We start from the raw sequence: 9892 nt of genomic DNA, 5'->3' as shown, positions 1-9892 counted from the left end.
AAGTCATATTCCTCTTTGTTCAGTGACCCTTTCTGGATAGCTATCTTTTCTTCTTTAGGCATCAAAATGTCCAGACTCTTGAATTTTTAAAGATGAGCATTTTCCTGCAAAGACAGAAACAGAATCCTGCTGCAATCCTTATAAGGTTCCCTTATCACCTGTAGAGTTGTCACCTCTGTGGATGAGTTGTCATTTCTCTTTCTCAAGGTTTCTCTTTTTCAAACTGAATCTTTATTCATTTTGATAGTATCCATAGCTTTTCTTCTCCTGTGGAAATGAGTAAAACCCCTTACTCAACATAGCACATCTCCTGTTTTTCATTGTGAGATCAACACATCCTTGAAATACACCAGCTGATTTAATTCAGAAGTTTGTTGTATTATCCAATGTCTCTCTGCTGCAGTTGTTCCTTTCTTATTAAGAAAATTCAAGCTTAATAAAGCATTATGCAATCTATTTCTGTGGATATTTTCCATCCTTTTCTGTTTGTTTAACATATCATCTATAGTTTGATTTAAAACTTCTTTAACTGCCTGACCTGTAGAATTTTTTGGTATACCTGTAATATGCTTTATATTATAATAAGCAAAAAACTGTTTCATTTTCTTAGAGACATATGCTGGACCATTATCTGTCTTTATTTGTGAAGGTATACCCATGATGGCCTTAACTAATAAATGTGTGATTACTGAATCAGCCTTTTCTGAGCTCAAAGCAGTTGCTCATTGAAAATCTGAATAAGTGTCAATGGTGTGGTTTACACATTTTAATTTTCCAAATTCTGTAAAATGGAACACATCCATCTGACAGATTTCATTCCTTTGAGTATCCTTTGGGTTACTCCCTGCAGGTGATAGTATTTGGTTATAGAAAAAGCAAGTAGGGCATCTCTTTATAATTTCCTTAGCTTGTTACCATGTAATAAAAACTCTTTCTTTAAACCTTTGTTATTGACATGATGTTTCTTATGAAATTCTGAGGCCTTCAGTACATGTCCAATCAATAGTTGATTGATGGAGGTGGGTCATTTGTCTATCTGTTGCTTTCATTGGTTAATTAATAAAGAACCTGCTTGGCCTTTGATAGGACAGAAAATTAGGTAGGCAGAGTAGACAACAGAATGCTGGGAAGAAGGGAAGTGAGGCAGACACCATGCCTCTCCTCTCCAGGAAGCCTCCATAGCTCTCCTCTCCAAGATGGATGCAGGTTAAGAATATTTCCAGTAAGACATTCATTAGAAATGGGTTAATCAAGATGTGAGAGTTAGCCAGTAAGAGGCTAGAGCTAATGGGACAAGCACTGTTTAAAAGAATACAGTTTCTGTGTAATTATTTTAGATAAAACTAGCTGTGCAGGAGCCGGGCGGTGGGAAGCGGCTTGCCATCCACACTACAGCTGATTAATTTCTGAATTATTTGCTAGAGAACTTGGCAGACTCATATGGGATTGGATTGTGTTATGTGTATGGGACAAAGCCTATTCCTGATTATGTCTTGAACCTGAATGAATAATGAAGTCAATTCTGTGTCATATGGTATAAATTGAGAGGTTTTAATATGCAAGACAACTCTTTCTGCATATTGCAAATCAGTAACTATATTGAGAGGTTCTTTAAAATTCCTTAGTGCCATGAGAATAGCATATAATCCTGCCTTCTGGATAGAATTATAAGGGCTTTGTTTCACCTTACTTAAAACTTCTGATTTGTAACCTGCCTTTCCTGATTTATATGCATTGGTATAAAATGTATGGGCTCCAGTTATTGGTGTGTCATATACAATGCGGGGGAGAATCCAAGTAATTCTCCTTACAGGTTTAATTCTATCACTTTTAGAATAATTACTGTTAATCTGTTCTTAAAAAATTGCACTAGCTCTTTGGCAAGACTCATTGTCTTTCCATAATTTTTAAATTTCATTAGTAGTAAAAGGCACTATAATCTTTGCTGAGTCTATTCCTGCTAGTTGATGAAGTCTCAATTTTCTTTTATAATTAATTCGGAGATCTTTTCCACATAAGTTTTTAATTTTTTTTACTTGGTTTGTATGATAAAAAGATACATTCTAAGACAATATCTTTCCTCTGCATTAAAATTCTGTAGGGGAAATTCTCAAAGGCAATATGACTAGAATGTAATTAAGATTTGGATTCACCCAAACACATGTGTTCCTGTAATTTTTCTTCAACAACAGTTAATTCTTTCTTAGCTTCAGCTGTTAATTCCCTGGGACTACTTAAGTCTTTGTCACTGTCTCAGGTTTTGTTTAAATGAGTTAATAGATCAGGTGTTATCCCAACAGCCACTCATAGGCTGGATATGTCTTCTAACAAACTTTAAAAGTCATTAAGAGGGCTGGAGAGATGGCTCAGCGGTTAAGAGCATTGTTTGCTCTTCCAAAGGTCCTGAGTTCAATTCCCAGCAACCACATGGTGGCTCACAACCATCTGTAATGAGGTCTGGTGCCCTCTTCTGGCCTTCAGGCATACACACAGAAAGAATATTCTATACATAATAAGTAAATAAATATTTAAAAAAGTCATTAAGAGTCCACAATTGATCTCTCTTAATTTGTGCCTTTTGTGTTTTAATTTCATATAAACCTATTTTATAACCTAGATTATTGACAGAATCACCTCTCTGTATTTTTTCAGGAGCAATTTGTAACCCCAATTTAGGCAAAACTTTCTTTACTTCTTCAAACATTCTTCCTAACATTTTATATTTAAATCAGATAGCAAAATGTCATTAATGTAATGGAAAATTATAGATTTAGGAAATTGCTTGTGTATTATTTCCAATGGCTGAATTACAAAGTATTTACACAGCTTGGGGTTATTGTGCATTTCCTGTGGGAGGATGGTCCATTGATATCTTCTAGTAGGCTGAGAATTAAAGTAGGCACTATGAAGCCTACATTTTCTGTCCTTTTCTTGTAAAGGTATAGTGAAGAAACAATCTTTTAAATCAGTAACTATAAGAGGCTATCCTTTAGGTAATAGGGAAGGCAAAGGATTCCAGATTGCAGAGGGCCCATAGGTTGAATTACCTTGTTGACCACTCTTAGATCTGTCACAATTCTTTATTTTCCAGATTTCTTTTTAACAATAAACACAGGAAAATTCCAAGGGCTGATTGATTCTTCAATATGGTGAGCATCTAGTTGCTCTTGTACCTGCTGTTCTAAAGGCGGCACAAGTCACTGTGGAGCATGGAAAGTTGCAGGGGTAGAAGTGTGCACGAGGTTGGAAAATTGCCAAGTCACTGAGCAGTAGTTCTAATGTGGTGGGGTTTTGGCAAAAAATTACTTAGTAGGTGAAATCAAGCCAGTTGAGCTGGGGTGGGGAGACCTTCTGGGCCACAGACTTTTTGGGCCTTTTGGGGCTTATCTTGGTAGGTTTGGAGTTGGGATTCATGTGGGTGCCAGATTAAGATGGACACTATAAAGTAATACCACACTAGCTCAAAACTGAGTATAATAAAGGGTTTTTTTATTTAGGGGTAGACTCACAGATCACAGTCCTCTGAACAAACAGGGAACTGGGACCAAATCCAGCAGCCAGGAGAAAGTGCAAGCTTTATGGCTGCATTTATAGTATAAGAGACCATGCCCAAGTGGGCTAGTATCCTAAAGGCTATTGGCTGAAGGAGTTCCCACAGAATTCAGCTCTCTTTGATGAAGTCTTACAGTCACCAAATGGGAAGAAAGAAAGGCATATTGATTCTGGTGTACTCTGGGGGCACATGTAGTGGGGAGTCTGGAAGGACTCATAATCACTGACAAGAAGCAATAATTATAGATTACTCTGTTTTGAGCCTCAAAAGGGTCAAGGAAGTAAAATCTGGGTTGGTGCACTGGATGATTGCCTACAAGTATGTTTAAATATTAAATGAATGTGGCAGAATTTGGGGATGGTGGGCAAACTTATAATGCTGACCACATGTCTAGACTTTCAGTGTTTACAAGAGAAAAGTGAGAACATTCAGTGACACAAATGATAATAGGAGAAATGCTATAAATGTTGGAATTTATGAAAATTATAAATGATGAAAAGCAAAATTACAAAGCTTTGTGTATTTTGCTTCCAATCTGCATTTCCCATCTAAGGTTATATACAGGGAACAGTGGCCTCTACCAGGGAAGAAGCAAGAGATCATCTATGTTTGGCAATATAGGCTACATCTAATGGTGGTGGAAAGACATGGTCAATAAGAAATCATTGGACATAGCACAGCTTACCTAGCATGCATGAAACTCTGGGTCTTATCACTGGTATTTTAGTCAGGATTCTATTGTTGTGACAATCTGACCACAATAATTCTTATAAAATAAATCATTTCGGGATGCTGCTTATAGTTTTAGAGGTTTAGTTTATTTATTTTAGTCATGGTGGGAAGCATGGCAGCATGCAAGCAGACATGGGTGCAGGAGAAGTACCAGAGTTCTATATGTAGATGTACAGGCAGCAGGAAGAGAGAGACACTGGGTCTGGCTTGTGATGTAGGAGGGTCATCTGTCTATGTTACTTTCATTGGTTAATAAAGAAAACTGCTTGACCTGATAGGTCAGAACATAGGTAGGTGGGGAAGACAGAACAGAATTCTGGGAGAAAGAAAGCAGAAGCAGGCAGATGCTATGATTCTCCGACCAGAGACAGATGTAGGTTAGGATCTTTACAGGTACACCACCACCTCGTGGTGATACACACATTAAGAGAAATGGGTTAACCAAGATGTGAGAATTAGCCAGTAAGAGGCTAGAGCTAATGGGCCAGGCAGTGTTTAAATGAATACAATTTGTGTGTTGTTATTTTGGGTGTAAAGCTAGCTGTGTAGGAGCCAGGAAGGACAAAAAGCAGGCCTGCCTGCAGCTCCTTCTACAGGCTTGGGCTCTTGAAACCTCAAAGATTACCCCCAGTGACATACTTTCTTCAACAAGACCACATACTCTAATAATTTCAAATAGTACCACTCCCTGGTGACCAAACATTCAAATATCTGAATGGCCTATGAGGACCATTCTTATTCAATTGGTATGGCTTGGTGATATATGCCTACAGTTCCACTTCTGGAGGGGGCATGATGAAGGTAGGAGGATCACAAGTTCAAAGTCATTCTCAGGAAAATAGAGAATTCGAGGTCAGCCTTGAAAACATGAAACCCTGTCAAAGAAGAAGGAGGAGCAGGAAGAGGAGGAAACAAAGTGATAGGGAGGAAGGAAGAAGAAGAGGAAGGGGTAGAGGAAGTAGAACAGGGAAATATTGAAGCATTTCTGTTCTATATGATGGGACTTATGGGGATCTACTTCAAAGGATAGGGGCTTGTAGAGAGAGGCTGTGGGGGGAGGAATCAGAAAGGAAACAAAGTTATACAATAGATGTTTGGGTGTAGAGAGGTGGGGGAGACCAAGTGCTGTTAGTCTGTCTGACAGTGGCATGATTATCAGTATGCAAGGCCTTGGTCCAACTGATTTGCTTCCTTGACATGAGTTATTTGGTGTCACTGTGACTGATCATCCCAAAGAATGCATGGGATCTGTGCCCCTGTGGCAGAAGCCTATGGTTTCCAGCAAGGCTGCTTTGTGATGGGCAGGGCAGCTGCAGGAACTGGAAAACTGCCTTCAAACTGAACCTTCAGTGGCTGAGCCTGTCCAGAGATTAGTTCATCTTTGTTAGCCACTAAAACTGTACAGAGTCAAGAATATGCTACCTGGCAGAGGGTTGTGCCTGCCTCAAAATGTTTCCAGGTCCTAGTTGTTATCATAAGTTTTATCAAGACCAGAAGATTCTTTAAAAAATGCCAGCCATTGCTTTGACTGAGAGGGATGCAGGAGGAGGGATGCAGGAGGAGGGATGCAGGAGGAGGGATGCAGGAGGAGGCAGAGAGAAGTGAATAGATCAAGGAGATAATAACAAAGGCAGGTGCACCCGTCATTTGTACTGGACAAAAATAATTTGGTTGATAACTTCAGTGTAACAACTCATGACCATACTGAAGTTTCTAGAATGGATTACAAACAGTTACTATTAAGCATTCTAATGATCACAAAATATAATTTTTCTTTTTTAAAATCTTTCTCATAGTATTGATTGAATCAAGGAGTTCTTCAAGACTCCTCCTTTGGACCTTATCAGTACTGATGTTTGCCTCTTTACTGGACTACTGTCCTCATGGGATCACCATCTTCGCCTTGATAACTCTAAAGTTTACATGCGTAGTAAGGACTTCTTATATCAACTATCTCCTGAAATCCTGATGGAGGAAAAGAAAAGGCAGTTCATCTTTAGTGTGTCTAGAATGGAACACCTGATGGTATCTTTAAGCTTGTCCTTACTTTCTCCCAGCTCAGCTAACAGGGAACTCTAGTTTTTCAGTTACTCAAGATGAAAGTCAGAGTCATTTTACTGTTGTGTTACCCTTTGATCTACATTCATGCATAAACAGAATTTTAACTAGCAGCAAACATGAGTTCGTAGGTAACAGCCAACCAACTCTTAGTATCCCAATTATCTTTACCATAGCCCAAGTTCCTAGTATCTCTAACCTGAATCATCAAAATAATCTCTTAATTAGTATTTTGGTTTTGACCATATCCCTCTCTAGTCAAGTTTTCTTACTGTAGCTGAGGTGATGTTCCTCATCTAAATGTTTGCAAAAAATTTTTACATTTCATTTATAATTTAATTTCAGAAGTTGACATCCTTAATATTTGATGTAGACTGGATCCACAGCAAACTGCATCTCTGGCTGTGCTCTTTTCTCTCCTTGTCCTTCCTCTCTGACAAATGTGCCACAGCCTCCCATGCCCCGCGCCTTTATACTTGCCAGTCCTTTGGCCTGGAGACCTTCTCCAGGTCTCTGCGTTGCTAGGTCCCCGACTCCAAAAGTACATAACACAACAGCTTTAATGTCACATTTCAAGATGTCCCTGCATTACACATTTCAACTTCCCTCCCCCACTTCTTTTGTTCTTTCTAAAAGAACATTTTCCTTTTCAATTATTTCTAATACCTAATTGCATCAGACATGCTGTCTTGAGTTATTCATGTATTTCATGTGTATATTCCCTAATTAATACCATCAGAATGAGATCACACAGGATTTAATGGCAGTATAAACCACTGTGTAGTCCTCAGGGCACAGAACAGTGTTTTTCGTTATCACTTGATAAGCATTTTAAAAATTCATCAATGAATAAAGATGAAGTAGATCCACAAGACAACCTTGACTCATAAAATCTAGAAATCAGTACTAGAAACTAGGGATTGGGGATCATAGCTCAATTGACTACCTGCTCAACATGTGAATGGCCTCAGAACAATAACAAGTTACCAATAAAACAGTATTAGGAGAAGTATTGTGGAAAAATGGGTTATAACAAAGCTATATATTGTTTGAATTGTCAAGTCTGGAGGAAGGAAAGGAGAAAACCACTTCTTTTTAGCAGTTAAAATTATTTGACAAGCCGGGCGATGGTGGCGCACGCCTTTAATCCCAGCACTCGGGAGGCAGAGGCAGGTGGATCTCTGTGAGTTCGAGACCAGCCTGGTCTACAGAGCGAGTTCCAGGACAGGCTCCAAAGCCACAGAGAAACCCTGTCTCGAAAAACCAAAAAAGAAAGAAAAATTATTTGACAATCCTTCCACCTCATTTCATGGCCTATAGGAAAGTAAACCTCAAAAAACAATTAAAATTTCATATACATTGGAGAAGTCCAGATGTAATTGAGTGACATCATGGATTGTGGTAATTTAAATGTGATTGGCCCCTAAAGCTTATAGCGAGTGTCACTATAAGAAAGTGAGGCCTTGGTGAAGTAGGTGTGGCCTTGTTGGATGAAGTGTGGGGGTGGGATTTTAGGTTCCTTATGTTTAATCTATTGTGGAGGCCCAAAAGGGCCCATTTCCACTTTGACCAAAGGTCAGAGAGTTGGGAATTTCCAGTTCCTTCAAGGTTATTGTGCTTCTACCTCAGACAAAGGTCCCATCTAGTTGTAAATCAGAGAGGTCTGCTCTCTCAAGGTTATTGTCAACAGGTAAGGCTAATTGCCAGACCTTGTATTCCTGGAATAGAGAAGTAGATTGTTCCTACCTCAAACAAGAGTCTCAGGATCCAACTAAATTCCAGTTCCCTTTATGGAGATAACTTGGGATTCCACCCAGGGAGTGGTTTGCCTACAGAGTGTTTTAGTCTAGGACATGAGTGTGACTCGGTGACTTGTTTTGTTCTAGCAATAGAATGTTTAACTATGAATGTAGCCCGTGACTTTCAGTTAGTATGTTCATTTCCTTGCATCATATTAAGACAGTCTTTTGTTTTACTCCTACTTTTTGGGGTCAAGGGTATTTTAAGCAATTGGAAATTAAACACGGGCAAATTTTCAGTACTCACTGAAAAATTCCCTCCCAATACTATCCTATATGCTTCTCCGTTTTATTATTTTCATTTGTATCTTCATATTCTTTACTATATTTCTAAGTCCCCATGCCCTTACCCTGGTGAGAGGTGTTTTTGTCGAGGCTGGTCAGTGATAGTCTATGCCTAGTTCAGTTCACTTCCTGTGGCTTCTGGGTCAATATGTAAAATTCTCAACTCCTCTAGCGCACCTGCATGCTGCCATGCCTCATCATAATGATAAAGGACTAAACCTCTGAACCATAAGCTATCCCAGTTAATGTTTTCCTTTATAAGAGTTATTGTCATCATTGTAATGGTCTGTCCTGTCCCTTTAAGACACCATGGAGGCAGGCAGATCTGCCCTCTGCTTCTGGCCTGAGCTCTCTTCCTTTCCACCTCTCTCCCAAAGAGGTAGCTGCCTCACTCTCTCTGCCTCTCTCTGCTCTTCTCCCTTCTCCCCTTCCCCCCTTATCCTCCATAATCCACTAAATAAATATCTAATCTCACTCTGTATGATGTGCCTATCTGTCTTGTCGTCTCACGCACCACACGGCTCCCTACCTGTGATGTGCTGCCCCAAGTGGCCCACCATTTTATTTTTACCATAACTTTCGAGCTTGTGACTTGGCCAGGCTCTCCACTTTCCCTCTTGCCCACAGGTGGGCTGGCAGGGGACATGTGGAACCCTGGGCTTGGGAACCAAGTTTCTTTACAACCGCTCTGCATTGTATCTGCCTGAACACCAACCTCCACACACACCAGCAGCTTGGGTGGTGAGTTTTCCCCTTCCAGTCAACCAACTGCAGCCTTCATGGTTATGGTTGAGCCCTTCACTCACAATCATCTCTGGTTGCCTTTCATAGCTAAACTCATGACCAGACGACCCAGGGTCAGTCCTCCCGTGCTAGCACTGCACACACTGTGCAGTGCATTTGATTGGGAGGCCCAGGGTTTCTCAGATTTTTCTTCCTCCTTTCTTTTTCTTTTCTTTTCTCTTCATTTCTTTTGGTGGTCCCCACCATGAGAGACCTCTTGGAGTGGCCTCTAGCCCTTCTGGCTTCCTAGTCACCTGGACTGGAGCCAGTCAGGCTTTAACACCTCACCTGTAGAGAGAAGACACTCTTCTACAGGCCCTGTGGTGTTTGCCACCATTTCACAACCTGCCTATAGAGAGAGGATGCTCTTCAATAGGCCCTGTGGTGTTTTTCATGGGGTTTCACATTTTCAGCTATGGTATAAACCCTCAAACTATGCTCTGCCGGTGTCCTGCCAGCTCTGCTTTTTCTCAAACTTTACTGCCACTGCTGCCGACAAGATTGATAGGATCAACGAGGCAGCTGTTTTCAGTTCCAGCTTGGCAACAAGGTGGGTCATGCCTCTAGGTCTCTCTTCCATACAACATGTGACCACTGCCATTTTGACTGAGGTCAGGTGACCTTGCCACCATCTTGACTGAGGTCAGGTGACTTCACTGCCATCTTAATGGAGAGTCATGTC

The sequence above is a fragment of the Microtus ochrogaster genome, unplaced genomic scaffold (assembly GCF_000317375.1).
Source record: "Microtus ochrogaster isolate Prairie Vole_2 unplaced genomic scaffold, MicOch1.0 UNK21, whole genome shotgun sequence".
Lineage (NCBI taxonomy): Eukaryota > Metazoa > Chordata > Mammalia > Rodentia > Cricetidae > Microtus > Microtus ochrogaster.
The sequence above is the reverse complement of the archived record's forward strand: the minus strand, read 5'-3'. Positions refer to the sequence as shown.